The sequence below is a fragment of the Cygnus olor genome, chromosome 16 (genome assembly GCF_009769625.2).
Source record: "Cygnus olor isolate bCygOlo1 chromosome 16, bCygOlo1.pri.v2, whole genome shotgun sequence".
Lineage (NCBI taxonomy): Eukaryota > Metazoa > Chordata > Aves > Anseriformes > Anatidae > Cygnus > Cygnus olor.
In genome coordinates, this window is record NC_049184.1 from 227,076 (window position 1) to 243,757 (window position 16,682).

General features: G+C 53.6%; 1 protein-coding gene and 1 long non-coding RNA gene across 24 annotated transcripts in view; one reads left to right on the forward strand and one right to left on the reverse strand.

The window, feature by feature from the left end:
• Positions 1-1,022: 1,022 nt before the first annotated feature.
• On the reverse strand, positions 1,023-3,578 carry LOC121079203. The gene is made up of 2 exons (XR_005824931.1): positions 3,423-3,578; positions 1,023-1,294 (listed from the first exon to the last, which is right to left on the reverse strand). It is a non-coding gene; the product is annotated as an uncharacterized LOC121079203 (long non-coding RNA).
• Positions 3,579-3,653: 75 nt separating this feature from the next.
• Positions 3,654-16,682, forward strand: part of EPB41L1 (erythrocyte membrane protein band 4.1 like 1) — an 80,236-nt gene continuing 67,207 nt past the window's right edge. For 15 of the 23 annotated variants that reach the window (XM_040575497.1, XM_040575501.1, XM_040575499.1 and 12 more), the window contains exon 1: positions 13,079-13,128. The gene's annotated coding sequence lies outside the window, so the exon portion shown is untranslated. Of the gene's footprint in view, positions 3,754-13,078; positions 13,129-16,682 lie in introns of those variants that run through there. The other 8 variants (XM_040575491.1, XM_040575502.1, XM_040575503.1 and 5 more) reach the window with 4 other exon arrangements.

Genomic DNA, 16,682 nt, shown 5'->3' on the forward strand with positions numbered 1-16,682 from the left:
TGGAAGCTCACCAGTGGGTTCCCCACATCCGAAAGGTGTGCAGGGCAGAAAGCGCCTAGGAGCACAGTGCAAGGAGTTGTGCTCCCTCTCCAGCAGGGCTGACTGCTTCTGCAAGCCCCCCTCAGCCCTCGGGCACCCCGTGCCTCACAGCAGGCACAACTTTGCCAAGGGGGAAGGAGATGAGGAGCACACGGAGTGTCTCACTGCTCCCAGCTGGCAGCTGGCTCCCTGAGAGCCACAAAGGGCCTTTTTATGGCCTGCATAAACAAGTGAGAGGCATGAAAGGTTGTTACCGCAGAGCATTACTTCTAGCAGCAGCTCAGGCGAGGATTCTCAAAATAACCTCTTCCCAAAACCACATGCTCTTCTTTCCATGCTGCTGGGTTATATGGATTAAAAGCTTTCGGTGTGCTCAGTTCCTCCACTGGCCCCCGCAGCCCAGGAGCTGGTCACAGGCATGGCTTGACAACTGCAAGGCAGATCTGGCAGTAAACCAGATCACGCTTGTGCGTGCTTGTGCGTGTGCACGTGTATGCACATGGGTATGTCTTCACCTCCCGTTGCAAGTGGGCAGGAACACAATCACACTGACTTTTGCTATATCCTTGTGTTTGCAGATCTGATGACGAGCACTTTGCGATGATTATTAATAACCAGAGGTGTGCTTCCCTGACACTGATATTGCAAGGACTAATTAATAGTTTGCTCTGTGCCTGGAAGGAGTGCTAACACTGCTTCCAACAGGGAAAGCAATCATGATGAGACAGGAGTTAATAAAAATCATGTAACAGTAAGGAATGTAGAAATAGAGTCAAGGGTCACTACTGAAGTATGTCCTGACCCTTTTTGGTTTCCATCCCATAAAGCCAGGCCAGACTCACTGCAGATTTTAGTTGTAATGGGAAAACTTGCCGGAAAAATTTAAAAAATATAAAAATACAAGTTCTCAAAGAGATCTAGTAAGAGCCCAGTGACCAAATCTGTCCTACCATTGAAACATCAAACATCTGCAAGGCCTTTCCTTTTATGTCAGTCCTCATTTATTTGTACTGGCATTAGTATTTTCTTATGTTGTTGTTTCAGGCCAATTCTGCCCGACAATGGGAGTGTGGCCAGGAGATCTCACTTTAGCTGCGAAAGCATGGGTCCCAGGTGGTCCAAGCAGTGAGCAGTGCTCGCAGGCTCCTCCATCACCTCGCCACTGCAGGAGGCTCAGGGATTTCCCTTGTGCACAGCTGAGCAACAAAGGTCTCCATGTCCAACATGGTGCGGGTGGACAGACAGTTCCCTCGGGCTGTGTAGTGGATTATGGATATTTAAAAAAATATATATTAAATAATACATTAAAAAAATGGATATTTAAAATAGATGGATATTTAAAACAATTTTTCTCATGGAAACCTAACTTTCTGGGAAATTTATTTGATTTTTCTGAAGAAACAACTGAGTAAGTATTGGCTGCTTTGAATTTCTGTGGGATTGTTGTTGTTCCCATTAAGCTCCCAAAAATCTTGTAAAGTTCTCGCTTCCTCAGTGCTTTCTGGGAAACAAAGTACAAAAGCTTATTTGTCTGTTATTGAATAATCAGAAGAGGATCCATCATACGACAGGGTGATCAATATTTTGCAAATTAAGCTCTTTTCCTCATTTCAGTGGGCAGAGGGCTGTATGGCCAAGTATGCACATAAATTGCATTTTCCATGTCTTCAGCACTGCTGAGGAGTTTCAGTTTTAGCTGAAACTGTTATTTTAGCTGAAACTGAGGAGTTTTAACTTCCTAGTAAGTGGAAGACAGCTCAGGCTTGGCCATTTGTACCAGTGCTAGAAGGGATTCCTCACTGGAGGAATTTGTTTTGCATGTTCCTGTTCTGGCTCCTTGGCTTCACAGGGGGAATACTGCCATGCTAGGTACTAGAAAACTATCAAGAATATCTGTATGTATGTGGTCACCCACTGTTTGTTTTTGACCCAAATTCACTTTTAACATTTAAATTTCTTTTCAGAGGATGACAGAATCTGACCCATCAAACAGAAATTGTCATTTTTCCATTGGATGAACTGAAAGATGAAAACAGGCGGTAACAGTCTTCAAGACTGTGCACAGATCTACAACAGTGCATATTTTAGCAACAATACTGTGCAACCTTTTTCCTGTAAAAGTTCCCTACAAAACCAGCACAGCACGACAGGCGAGTGACGCCCCTTGCGACTGCACCGCAGCTGCTGCAGCAGCAAGGGGTGGCACCCATTCAGCAGCACCTGGCAGCACAGCACTGTGGTAGAGGCCTGAAGGTGAAAACTATGTCTGCAAGGGGAATCTGAGAAGCCAGATGAAATGCCATTTATTTGTAAATGAAAGCCCTCCCTCAAGCTTGGCCCTGACACAGTGCCTTTTTTTTTTTTTTTCCAAGAGGTTCCTGCTATTTACCCAACTTTCCAGCTGGGCTTCGCTGCAGCACAAAGAGGCAGGACCTGCCTGGGTTTGCACAGTGAGTCAACAGCTCAGCGGGGGATTAGAGCCTACAATCCTTCTGGCAGTGCTGCCTTGGCTCTAACCACCGGACCATGCAGCCTCGTTTTGTTACTGGTGCTCTCTGCTGCTATGTGGTTTGTCAGGAAAAAGCCTCGATGTGGCTTATAAAGGGGCACTTCATAAAGCAGTAGAAGAAGCCGGACTTGTTCCAGTTCCTTGTCCCGGTGAGGGTGCTGAGGGCTGGGTCAGACCAGTCAGACCTACCTTTCCCGGGGTCGCTGGCAGAAGAGGGAAATCCAGGGACACCATACAGTGCTCGGAGCCCTGCGTGACCCGGCCGGAGCCCAGCCCAGCACATGCTTGCTGGCCCTGGACATCAGGACAGGATTAGCCAGGAAGGGGGAAGCCCGGCTGCATGCTAACCTGTGCCTGACACCCCACTTCTGTCCTCCACCCTCAGCACCTGCTGGGCAGAGAGGGCCGCTTCAGTTTTGGCCTCCACAAAGGTTTCGTGGATGTCTACAGCAGAGCCTGGTGCTGGGGGTGCACGTGTGGGTGGAGAGCAACTGCACCCCTTAGAGCGGGCTGCCTGCCCTGGCGCACTCAAAATCTCGAAGCCAGACAACCACACAGAGCTCACCGGCAACCGACTGAGGGGGGTTGCTGCGGCAAGCCCTGCACGAAGGCTGCCAGGCACCGCCACACGCTGCGGGACGGTCACCCCGCCTGGGCGCCGCGCAGCTTGCCTCAAACTTGGCCCCGGGGAGGCCGATCTCCTCCGTGACCGGGGACGCCTCGGTACGGGGCTGCAGCTCCCCGCGGGGAGGGGGGAGCTCCGGGAGGCTCCGTGGGGACCGGGACCTGGGGCGGGGCGGCGGGGCTGCGGCGGCCGAGCCAGGCGGGGCGAAGAGAAGCGCGCAGGGCCCTGCGGCGCCTGCCCGGGGCTCACCCGGGACGAGCCAGCAAGCAGCGGCGGCGCCCCCCTCACCCTCACTGGGCCGGCGGCTGCTCCGTTCGGGGCGGCGGCACTCCCGGGCCGGGCCGGGCCGAGCCGAGCCGAGCCGAGCCGAGCCGAGCCGAGCCAGGGGCGGCTCCCCGCAGGCGGGGCTGTGGGCGGGCAGGCGGCGCGGCTCGGGGCCGGTCCCCCCCTCCGCAGCGCCGCCGCGGCCCGCCCCACGCTGCGCTCCCGCCGCACGGCGGGCAGGCGGCAGGCGGCGGCCGCTGCGGCGTGGGGCCGCGCCCCGGAGGAGGAGGCGGCGGCGGCGGTGGAGCGGGCCCAGGTGAGCGCCCGCGCGGGCCCGGGGGCGCGGGGCCGGGGCCGGGGCCGGGGCCGGGCCGCCCGGTGTCCCCAGGTGCGCTGCCCGCAGAGCGGCGGGAGCCGGCGGGAGCGAGCTGCCGGCGGCGAGCGGGAGGGGGCGAAGCCCCGCCGGGCCGCCCCCTGCCGCAGGGAAGCGCCCGCAGTCTGCCAGCCCAGCCTCCCGGGGCCGGCTGCCGGCACCGCGCCGCGCCTCCCTGCCCGTCCCCGGGGGAGCCGAGCCGGGGCGGTGCCGCGCTGCCCGCCCGCAGCGGAGCGGGACGGGTGCGGGGAGGCGGCGGCGCGGGTCGGATCCCGGCCCTGCACCAGGGCGAGCCGGCCCCGGGACCCGCCCGGAGCTGCGGGTTGCTGTAACAGCGTTTGGCCGCGGGGCTTTGATTTCAGGGAGACAATTTACATTAGAGGGAGAATGTGTAGAGGGCCAGGAACAACTTGGAATGGGTCCTCGCATATTTCTGTGGTTATTTTTGGAGTATCGTCATATGGCAGGAGGTGGGCTCTGGAGGTATCCTTGAGCTCAGCATTTTCTCCATACGCTGGTTACCCAGGAGATTGTGTTAGGGGACCCGTGCGGCCCTCTTCTCTGTCAGTGTTTTCTGTTTAAAATGCTATTTCCATTGCTGCTTCTGCAGTGGTATTGTTTCCCTCCTGCACGCCCAGCCCTTCTTTCACGGCGTGTTGTGGTAGGGACCCTTCTGCGGACAAACAAAGGTCTGGGTATGCGCTCCTGAATATTTGCAGTAATGCTGCAGGAGCAGGCGGTGGAAAAGCCGCGTTTGATTTAGCTGTTGATGGTGTGAGGTGACTCCTGATCTGCCCCCTCCCACCCCCCGCTGAAATGCCCTGAGAGGTGTGGCTTTTCCAGCTACCTAGAGAGGCATCAGCCTCTGCCTGCACTTAGCTGTCATTTTCCCTCATATTCTCACACTGGACTTGTTCAAAGAGGCTTTTGCATCCAAACAGCTCGAGATGTGGGAAGCCTTTTGTTACCGAGGTCTGCTTCTTGGGGCTGCCTGGCAGACCTCTGGCTCCTTTGCAGCTCTCTGGAGGACTGCATGTGCCTCTCGTCCCTTTGACTCAAGCTGTCACAGCTATGCAGGCTGTGGAACTGTCCTTGTGGCCTTCAGCAGCGTGCCCATGTTGTCTTCAAGCACATTTGGAGCTGAGGGAAGGCTGGATTTGGGTGGTGATCCTGACAAGTCAATTGCTCTTTAATTGTATGTTTTGGCTTCTGGTTTGCCAGGCATGGAGCCTGTGCGGGTCTCCCCAGGGTGCTCAGAGCCATGCTCTCCGTGAGGACCCCCAGCCTGGCAGGAGAGGCAGGGTGTGTTCTTTGAGCTGTGTCAGACCCTTGTTATTGTAGCATATGGCAGGTATACAATTGCCCTCTTTTGTCCAAATCATCCCCTTCTTATGCAAGGGCAATCCCCAAATTTGGTGAACCATCAGCATGTAGCCATCCCCTGGGGGCGTGAGCTGCCTCCCCTGCTCGCAGCCACTGCTGTGAGCAGAGCATTCACATCTCTTCACAATCATTGTGCCGTGTTTATTGCTTTAACAGCAACTTCAGATGGCGATGGAGTCATTAGACCAGACACTGCTGTAAATAGCAGAGCCCTGGTTGTGACCGCAGGGGTTCAGGGTGTCTTGGGAGGGTGTGATGCTGCTCTGGGTTAGCTGCAGAGCCTGCATGTTTGCACCGATGGTAGGCTGGCTCTGCATGAAGGTTTTTCCCCACCATTTTGGTTAAGTGTTGATGTTGTAGCTAGAACTATCCAGCATTTTTATTTTTACTGATTTTTGAGACATCAGCCTTTTCCAAAACTGTCAGGAGAGATGTTTTGTTTTGTACAAAGCTTCAAAAAAAAAAAAGTCTGGGGTTGTATTTCTGTGCAAAAAGCATGACTGTAGAAGAGAGCCTGCACTCCTGGTGCACAAGGTTTTGGTACCTTTCCTGTCTAGTGCAGGCAAAGAGCTTAGTGGGTCCTGTTTCCTGGGCTGCTGTCATCGTTACCATGACATATGACAGCCTTGCAGGGCAAGTGTCTTCTGGCATGCTGTTCATGGGAAGCCAGGAGAGGTGGCCAGGTTGGCTGAAGAAGGCCTTGGTGTCACTGCATTGTAGAATGGGGAAAATTTTCAAAATCAATTTTCTTCCCCAAGGCGGCTGAGTTCCCTTTTAAGCTCTGGCTGATGACCTTGGTCCTGGTGAGGAGGTGAATCTCTCCTTGATTTACAGAATAACCTCTCCTGCTTTCTGCTTGCAGCACCAAGCCCTTGTCCTGTATATAAACGAAGTGTCTCTGTGTTGCCTACACTCCTTGCTCTAGCGCTGCTGAAGAGTTTTGCATAACTAAAAGGGGGTTACATGGACAGAGGGACCAGTCAGGTGCCTGGCTAATTTTGTTCCTAGAAAAATATTTCCTGTAGATAATTAGGATTTCTAAATTAGGAAGTTGTGGAGAATGGCCTGTTGGTTAAAGTACAGGAGGTGGGCTTGGCTGTTCCCAGGCTCGCTCTGGGTTTCCTGCCTGGTCTCACAGGCATCACTTGAGTGTCCTTTGCCTTAATTTTATTCAGCTATGAAATGATGATAACTCCCTGCTGCCTTGGGCACAGTGATATGCTGCCTGAGCGACAGCTGGGATGCTGATGGGGAAGCGTGTGTGAGGAGATGGGTTGAGCATGGGCTTAGGCTTGGTGGCAGATCTGTGTGGGTGTCTGGAAGGCCTGTGTTTAGCTATGTAGTAGACTTTCATGCGGTGCCTGTCACTTGAAGGTCTGAGCCTATTCTGAAGTCTGAAGCTCTGTTTTGAGCATAGATACAAAAAAAGAAACACGGAATGGCGGAGATTCCCAGGCCTGGTGGCTGGAAGCTGCTGCGCAGGAAGACTTGTACGGTTATAGATACGTTACTCTCACACGGCATCTAAAAATGTGCTTGTGCTGAGGCTGTGACAGTGACGGCTGCGTGGCTTATTGTTCTCATTAGAGCAGTCAGGTGGCTGTGAGTCAGCAGGTTTGGGTTTGTCACAACCGTGGTGATTGTGCCAGAAGACCTGGGAGGTTCGGCAGCCAAGAGCAGTGTGGGCTCTTCCTCCACCTGGGTGCGCGGGGATTTGAGCCTGGATTTGGGCTCACTGTTGGCTTGTGCTCTCCTCTGAGCATGGAAGAAGTTACAGCGGTAGTGGGAGTCTGAGAGCTGTCTGCCTTGGGACCTCCTTCCTGGCGGTATGGATTTGCCTGCCTTGGGCCATTGTTCTGTTGTTCTGCCTTGGGCCGCCCTGTTCTTCAGGGCGGCAGCCTGCCGAGCGAGCAGGTTTTCTCATGCTTATCACGTTGCCTGGATTACAGGAGACAGGAACGGTGGTGGGAAGAGACAGTCCTTGGTGGGGACGTGGCGCAGTATTTCCTTGTGGTTCCAGACCCATCTTTCCTCTCAGCCCTTGAGTGGAAGCTTGTGGTTTGCCCAAGGCCTCAGTGAGTGTGAAAGGGAAGAGAAGATTTGGGTGCCTGTGTCTGCCGCCGTGGAAGCAGCAGCTGCTTTCTGCAGCAGCTCTCCTGTCTACGTGGTGTGTCTTTGGTGCAAAGCAGGATGTTCGGCCCGGGCCCGTGGATGTCCCTCATCTGGGATGGTAGTTGCTCCATCCACCCTTCCTTTCTCCAAGGAGGTGAACTGTTTGGGGGTGCATGGGGGCATCCAAAACAGGAGGTGTTTGGCTGAGCTTTCCTACGGCTGGGACAGAAGCCAAGGTTTGCTCTCCTTGTGCTGGACAGGGGAATGTAGGACTATATGGAAAGGGAGGGTCATCTTAGAGCCCTGTTTGGTGATTTGGTACAAATCCTTCACGTCTGTTTGTCTCAGTACACAGCTGAAGGTGCTTTGAATTGAAGCTGAGAATTATGTAGTACCCTGCTTATAGTGTATGCATGTACATGTGCCTAGTCATGCACACATCACAGGCTTACTGTCTGGGAGGAAGGGAGTAAGGGACAGAGCCTGAAACACAGAAAATGATGGTCTGGAAGGGGAGGGGATTTCCTTCCATCTTATGCTGATGGTCTGTGATTTGCCCTCCACAGGGGGAAAAAAACAAAACAAAACAAACAAAAAAAACCCTCCACTACTAGCTGTCCTGTGGGCTTGACAGTGTCTCAGGATGGGTCTGCCCTGTGTGGGAGCAGCTGGATCTGGGCGAGCAGCATCCTGGGGCTGGTGTGATCACAGAGCGGAGAGGAGACTGGGCTGGCCCCATTGTGCTCAAAACACGAGACAAATGAGGCTGAAGCTGCAGATCTGCTGTTCCCAGCAGGTCAGCAGTTTTATTTGGGTACTTGGCCTCTGTAGAGATGAAATGTGGTATCACTTTAATATCTGATCCATTTCCCTTTCAGAAGCCAGCCCTCTCCCCATCAGCTGTAGTCGGACCCCATGGTAGTCTTGTTGGGCTTCGTTTTGCCTTATCTCTTCTGTTTCCCAGTCTGGTCCAAAAGACTGATGCTCCTTTCCAGGGTATTGGAGACGTGGTCAAACCTGGCTCCAGGTGCTGTGCTAGTGTAAAATGCATCCCGCGTTTGAACTGATGCTGAATGAGGATTTACAGTACAGCTATTCTGCCAGGTTCCACCCACCTGACTCTTTCCTCTTCTGTTCCTACTAACCCACTGCCTCGGCCCCACTTACTGGCTGGTGGCGGAGCAGAGATGTGTGCCGGTATCCTTCACGGAGTACCAGATGAAGAGGAAAACACAGGGTGGAGTCATCTTTTGCACAAAGGAAACGTTGAAGTATCGTTTCTGACTTGGGTGGATTTTTAGGTGGCTGGGGAGAGATTAAACAGGATCTTAACACATTCACAGCCGCCTTCCCACTTCGTTTTCCTGTGAATCTGTTGCTGTCATGGTATCTTTCAGCAGGTATTTTTAGCTTTGCTCCCCCCCCTCCCTCCCTCTGCCCGTATCAGGCTTTTGAATGGAAACAGATTTCTATGGCAGAACGGAATAAGCCATTTCACGAGGCATTTTGTTATGGGTAGAAGAGACGGGAATCTGAATGTTCATTTTAAATGACATATCCCCTTTGTAATCAGCAAATTGTGCTTGCTGTGGTGAGTGCCAGCAGAAAGCCGTCCTGGCTCATCTGGAGGCAGCTAGGTGTGTACCCTGGCAGCCTGCTGCTGTGGGGGACAGACCGCAGGGGGGACGGACAGCTCCTTCACACCCTTCTCTGGCCCTTCGGAGCCATCATCCGGGTGGCCCAACATGAAGGGCTGCAGCACTGGGAGTGCTCCTGCAGGTTTTCCTCTGTAATTATCCTGTTGGGGAACGGTACCCCTGCATACGAGAGAAGCAATTAAATGTTCTCATTAGATGCACTATTGATCTGGCGGTGTCTCTGTTGGCAGGAGCTCCTGCTGAGCATGGGATGGCATGGCACCTGACAAAATGTTGAGTCTCATCTTTGCCAGTGACCAGAGGGAGGTGGCAAAAGTCACAAAGCAGGGCAGTGATGCTGTGCGAAGGTGTGAGGCACCCCTCGCCAGACAGCGAGGTCTACTGCTTTCCAAGGGAAGGTGGAATTTTGGCCAAGAACACAAACCCAACAGTGATGCTCACCTTTGGGTCAGGAAACTTCCAGCCTGAATTCTCAGTAGTATTGCCTTTTAGGAGAGATTTATTACAACTCCTGATAGGTGTTGTTGTTCTACCACTACTTTGCAGAAACAGAAATACCCTTTGAGGTCTGGTCCGGGCCAGGGTATACGCATGCCTACGTGAAGCAGGGACCATTACCTCTGCAAATTCATTGGGGCTTTTCCTTGGGGAACCAAAAAAATGCTTTCTGATAGTATGGCATGAGTACATCCTTGCTGGTTACCTTGGTCTAGTGAGTAATACATCTGTAAGAAATACAGCTGACTTTAGGATGACTGTTGAAAGTAATAAAGGGGGTACAGGTAGAGAAAACACAGCTGCTCCTGCTGTGTTTTGGTGGCAATTTCCACCGTAGCTATAAGCCTGCCTGGCCACTTCCATGCTGTTGCTTTGAAGCTCAGTCCCACCACATGTGGGCAGGACAACCTGCAAGGCCAGAGTTACCCATGGTGTTGTGGTCCACGGTCATCTGCTGAGTGCTGGCTGGGCTGTTCTTGCTTAGATCACTGGAGCTGATGTGATCGCAGTGTGGGGTGGAGCTGTGCACAGCTGGATCTCTACCCAGGTGTGTTTTGTGCTCCACTAAGCTGCCCCGGGGCTGCCGCGCTGCTCTGCCCTACTCATGTTCTCATTCTGGTGGACAAGTGGAGGGGACAGCGTGAATCCTTGTCCCCTCCCTTGCCCTCTGTTCATAGAAAATCCCGAGTTGGAAGGGACCAAAAGATCATCTAGTCCAACTCCTAGGTCCCTAAAGGACCACCCAAAAAATGAGACCATCTGTCTGAGAGTATTATCCAAACGCTTCTTGAACTCAGCAGGCTTGGTGCCGTGACCACCCCTGTCGCAGCTTCGAGCCATTCCCTCGGGACCTATCGCTGGTCTCCAGAGAGGAGATCAGCGCCTGCCCCTCCACTCCCCCTCTTGAGGAAGGACTGATGAACATTTTTGTAATGCTCTGGCCTAGATTTGAGCAAGCTGGGCATGACATACGGCTTCCTCCTAACCCCCGCGAGTAGCTGAGCCTGCCAGCATTGCTGGCTGGGCTCTGCCCCTTGCAAGGGCTGCAGCATTTGTCGGGCTGATTCAGCCTCCTGCCTGTGGTCAGTGTCCCAGTGCCTGCTTTGACAGCCAGCACTCACGCTTGCCCTGTCAGGGTCAGGCTGGATAATTGCTATGAGTTTGTGACAATGTGGGTCATCGTGGGATGTTTCCAAGCCGGAGGCACTTGTCTGTGGCTGAAATGGCATACGGCAGCCTTGGGCTGGGAGAGCTGCGTGGCAGAGATCGCGATACAATCTAGCAGGCATTTTTGCTAGCAGGAGTGTTACAGGGAGGCAGAAGCTAGCAGGGATGGGGGAGGGTTTGCTCTCAGATGCCACCCTTCTCAGAGCACTTCATTAATATGATATTAATTGATGCAGTAGCTCAGATCCCAAAGTGTCTCCCTGCTGAAACGCAGCCAGCCCCGGTGAAACCTGCTTCAGCAACAGCAGCAAACAGGAAGGACGGATGCTCTGTGGCTGATGGGGAGCACAGGGCTTTGTTTGGCAGCACACGTGTGCTGGCGCTATAGCACACGCAGATGGGGGATGCTGGGTGCCTCTGCCCTGCCCTTGGTGTCTGCCCCCCGGATCTTCCTGCTCTGTGGGGACGAGTTGCAGCCCCGGGGTGCTGGGCTGCTGACGGATGGGAGCTGGGCTCCTGCTCCCGGGTGGGCCGACAGGCTGCTGCGTGCCTGCTTGCCCCCCTCCGCTGCTTGACTCGCCCTCGAGCTGGGACGAAGAAGGCCGAGTGTGTGAGCTTGGGAGCAGCATGGGGACCCCACAGGAATCTCTGGGCTTGGTAGAGTAGGAGCAGGGCCATGGGGGCTTGTGGTCACACCGGTGAGGAGAGTGGCTGGGAGTGATCCCTGCGGATCCCTGGGGTGTTGTGCAGCCGGTCTTTGAGCCTGGTCGGCCTGGCCTGCTGGGCACCCGTGTGTCAGCTGCTGGCAGCGGAGCTGCGAGAGCTGGGCTGCTGGTGGGGCTCCTCCACCTGCGTCCTCGGCCGGGGCAGCACCTGCCTGAGAGGAGGAGGCAGGAGCAGGAAAGGAGTCTGCTGTGGGATCGAGGGGTGTGAGGAGTCAGGAAGGTGAAGCTGCTCTTTCTTCCCTGGACTTTACCCCGTGCAGTGAAGGGACGCTGGCCAGGGCATTGCTGCCAGCCGTGTCCCCTGGGATGGCCTGGGCAGTAAATTCTCCCTGCTTAAAGGTGATTTTGTTTCCCTGGAGGTGCTGAAGCTCCTGGCTTACTGCATCAGGTCTGGTGGACAGCGTAACGTCCTGTCCTTGTTTGCAGTGATGTGGACTGGAGCCAGCTGCAATATCTGAGCTAGCTGCTGAAGGCTGACAGTGTAAATGCTCGGATGCTGCGTGTCACCTTGTGCTGCTTGGGGACTCTGTCCAAATGGAAGTGGAACAGCTTTTGTGCCCTGAGCAAGCTTTTGAGAAAGTTGCTGTGGATCTGTGTTGCTCCTGTGGAGCCAAAGCCTGCTCTTGGCACTTTCACGCAGTGCAAGCTGCGTAGGGCTGCATGCGGCTGACTTTTGTTGACAGGGAGTGAAAGGGTTTTACTACATCTGTGTGAAATGTGGAACAAGTGAGCTCTGAGTCCTTGATGCTGAGTGCTCAAAGGGCTTTTGGTTTCTTTTTGTTTGTTTGTTTATGATGTTTGTGAGGTGACTGAATTTTGCATAAGCAAGTTATCCTGCTTTTGCATTTGTGCTTATGAGAGGATTGCCTGTGCGTGTTGAACTTATATTTGAAAATTAACCTTTGTGAAAAAGGAGGAGGTGTCCTTGCTGTGCTATAGAACGTTGCTACTTCCTTTATGTAACTGTAGAGACCACTGGGCTGCAGCTCTTCCCTGTACCTGCAAGGGTCTCCTTTATTTTTTCCTTCCTCCATTAGACATAGCTGTCATCCAACACATGGCTCTGAAAATGCTGTTGCAGGATCCAGTTCTTGGAGCGTTTCCTTTTAAAACTGCTCATTTTACTAGTGGTGTGCCAAACCTGCCCGTCTCTCTGTGGATGGATGAGCCAGACTGTTTCCCCATGTATTGTGCATCATTGCCCAGGAGGAGAGTCCTGCAGACCAGATGTTGCCCTCACTGCCCCTTGCCTGGGCTATCATTGTCAGAGGGGCCGTGCAGGTGAGACAGAGGGACAGAAGACAATGACATGGCACAGATGGCCCTGAAATGAGAACTTGGGTAGCAATTGGCCGTGCAAGCCAAGAATGTATCTGTTTCACTTCTCAGACGTGTCTTGGTTCTGCAGTGCTGCCTGTAGTAAATACTTGCTTTTACCAGTCAGATTAGCAGAGTTGGCTCCGAACACATGCAGCGAGCAGATATGCTGCTTTAGAAGGTGCTGTTTTCACGTCACTCTCTTTGAGAGTAAAGCTGCATTTAAAGAAATCTGTAGTGGAAATTCTTCAGCAAGCGGATTTGTATGGTGTCTAAACGCAGTGCTTGAGCGGTTTGGGCACCATCTTGTGATGAAACGCCTGGCTACTGTCTGTCCATGTGCCTGTCATCATCCCTGGGAAGATATTTTTTTTTTCCTTTTAACCAAATCCGATTTCTTCTTTGCAGGTACTGAATTGTGCCTGAGCAGAGTGCTGAGATAAGCCCCTGGAAGCAGTGTGAGTTTATCTTGAAAGCCTTTATTCTCCTTTCTAGATCTCATGTAAGACCAACTGGGTTTTGTAGGGTAGAAGGGCTTGTGCTGGCTGGTGGCAGGAGATTGGAGATGGTGCTGCAGTATGAAAGAGGTTCGTGTGGTGGCTGGTTCTTTGCTAGAAACCCACATAGGATTACAGGAAACGTGGCCTGCTACTGCTGAAGTGCAGAAGTGTTGGAATTAGGATTCTTATGGCTTTTCTAATGTGTTGGGATTTTTCCTATTTTAGGAGTTAGGCAATAGCCCATTTGCCAACAGGAAGGCTCCTACCAGCTGTCTGAGTCTTTGCTTACTGACAAAGCTGTTTTGGGGCATCACACTTACATTAAGTTTCCATGTGCTTTTTTGTGCAGCCTTTTGGGGAAGGCAGTGCATTTGCAAACCAGCAAAATGTGCCACTGTGTTTTGTGAGGAGGTCCCAGGGTTTCAGGTGGGGTTGGGCACGGCTGGCATGAAGTGTGTCCCGGGTTTGCAACTTGGAGTGGAAGACAAGCGAGGACAGAGATCTGAGCCACAGATTTAAACTTTTGGGGAACCTGAAAGAGTGAAGGCCTTGTGGCCCAGACCTTCCTGGAGAGGGCTGTTAACACCTTGGGTCCCTCCGGGTGGGTGGTCTGCTCTGCTCCAGTGCCTTGGTGCAGGTCTGCATTACACTGTCCCTGTGAAACCAGCCACGAGCTTCTTCTGTAGGACATGTGGCAGGGGACATCTGGGAGAATGAGGTCTAGCCTCTGCTGTAGCTCTCTGACCTACGAGTTGAGCTTGAGAGGAGGGCAGTGCAGCAGGTCTACCTCTGCTCCAGAGCCAGAATGCAGGGAAGGTGGTGGTGTCTGTAAACTGGGGGCAATGAGCTCAACATCTGCAGTGGATTGAAAGCACCTTACTGAAGAAATGATGAATGCGGCTGCAACTGCTGTTTGTCATGGTCTGTGATGTCCCAGGTGGCATGCAGTTCAAGCACAAGGCCGAGCCTGTTGGGCCTTTGCTCCCAGCTGGCAGCGCTCCTTTACTGCTCCTGCTGCCTGGGGGACGGCTCTGAGCCTCACAGGCTTTGTGCAGCGTGGGTGCATTGGGTGGTGGTTTCCAGGTCTCCAGTGTCACCTCTGTACCTCCTCCAGCACCATCCGGTCCTGGCTGTTGCTGGTCACAACACCCTGCACTGAGGGTATGGCTCCTGCCTGTCTGAGGCAGGCAGCGCTCAGGATGTGGGCAGGGACTCCACATCCTTGCTGAGAGCTGCAGATGTGCTCCTTGGGGCTGGAGGTGTCCTTGGATCTGAACAGAACAGCTCGTTAGTTCTTATGAGTAGTTCCTCACCAGCAGAGAGCTAGGAGACTGGCCCTCCAGAGGGCTTCTTTGCAGGTCCAGTTCTGCCCATGTCCAGAGGGAAAACAAGGAGCACAGGGTTTCCTGTCCCTCCTCTCTGTGCTGCATAGACACTTGGGTGTTGGAATACCAGTTTTGGAATTAGAGAGGTAGAAGTGCAGTCCTAACTCGAGTGTTGGTTTGCACGTGACCCTGCGTCACCACGTGCCTCAGTTCCCCTCTGGCATGGGGTAGGTGTCTGAGTGCTGCTGCTCTGGGGTTCTGAGTGAGGAAGGCTGCCTGGCGTGGGAGCGTTTGGCTGCTATGTTTGCTGTGCTGTGTTTGCCTGCCGGGAAGCTTTGCCCCTGTGCTAGAGGGGTGAGTCCCTGTCTTTACAACAGGGCTGTTGAGGTTCCCCTGCAGAGCCGCCCCCTTCTTGCTACAAGCTCCTTTTTCTTCCCTCTCTGGGGAGAGGAGTGTCCCTTCCCATCCTGGGCAGCTCCTGCCTGCCCTGCACAGCTCCCTCTGCTCTGGCTCTGTATTTAAGACTGTCCCTGAGAAATGCTGGGGAGCCCCCAAGGGCTCCTTGCTCCCTTATCACTGAACGTGAGCTTGGCTGTGCTGGAGGGGGCTGGGGCAGGTGGACAGCGTGCAATCAAGCCCAGTGGGTGAGGTGTGGGTTGAGGGGGATGGAGAGCAGGAAGAAACCCCCTCTGGCACTCCCCTGTGCTGGGTGCCGCACCAGAAGCTGTGAGTGAGCCCTGCTGCGACTCCCAGCACCCCGCCATGCCCTTGGCTTTTCTGGCAGCCTGGGTGCAGCGGGATGTCGGTGGCCCAGCTCTGGGTGTGTTGGGTTTCTTGTGTCTCTTTCTTGCTTGTGCTCTGTTTAACAGGTGTCCTTGCTAGCTGTGCGAGGCACAGATGCACCAGCAACTTGGAGAAAACACTTGCACATTGAAGCAGAACTGATTGGTTGCCGTGCAGTTTGGGGAGGCTTGCTGAGCCACGCACTGGGGTGACAGCATGGAGCCTGCGGGCCCAGCTGCCTGGCAGGTCCTGGCAAGCAGAGCCTCCTTGCTGGGGCAGCACGTGTGGCCTGACCCACTGCTGTGCTGTGCTGAGGAGGGTGTCCCTGCCCTTCTCGGGGTGCTTGTGATGCTCCCAGTCTTGGCACAACTGTCAGCCTTTCATTCCTCTACGTTTCTGCATCTTCCTCACAGCTGATTGTACCTCATCAATATCATGAAGGGCTTGCTGCTGAATTTTGGCAGGCGGAGGTGAAGAGGAAGAACTCTCCTTGGGAGCTTGCTCTAAGGAGGTGGCCTTCCTCCTGGAAAGTGATGCACAAGACTTGACTGGAGGAAATGAATCCACTGCTTTCCACTTTGAATCCACTGCTTTTGGCCCTGAACAGGGCTCTTTTGGGGCTGAAGATCAAAGAATCACAGAATGGTTAGGGTTGGAAGGAGAACACCTGGTCCAATCCCTCTGCTCAAGCAGGGACACCCAGAGCAGGCTGCCCAGGATCATATTCAGGTGTATTTTGAAGAACTCTTGAGGAGGAGGGAGACTCCACAACCTCTGGGCAACCTGTGCCAGTGCTTTTGTCCCTTGTACAGTAAAGAAGAGGACTAAGACTGTACAGTATTTGCTGGTCAGCTTGCCTGAGAGCTCATGCTTGCCTTTAGCAGGGAAAAGAGGTTGAGAGAAGGCAGGGCCGAGTGTTTGACTAAGCTGAGTTCCTTGTATTGGCTCCTCTTGCTCTGGGTACTCTACACCTGCAGCTGCTCACACTCTTCTTTCCCAGCGCTCTGCTTGGAGGCTGGGCTTGTGGTTTCCTGGCTGTCTGCTTCTGCGTCCTTCTTGCGGCTGATCTCCCTGGCTGCTATGTGCCAGTGCAAGACAGCAAACCCCATGGATAGTGCCTTCCTCTGCTTGCTTTTGCCTGTGAGCAGATTGCCACAGAGGCAGCAGGTGACTTGGAGTGTGGACAGGAGCTGCTTTCTGCAGTCACTGGTGGAGGAGTGTTCCTTGGTGATGCATGGTCCAGATGTCCTAACACCCCTGCCCACTTCTGACACCGGTCTGAGCTGTCTGCTTGTCTGTTGCTCCTCAGAGATCAGCCACCCTTCCACAGGGCATATGTGCACATGGGTGAATTGGAACTTTTTGCTTCTCCTTCTTAATGCACTAATTTTGCTCTTTGAAGCT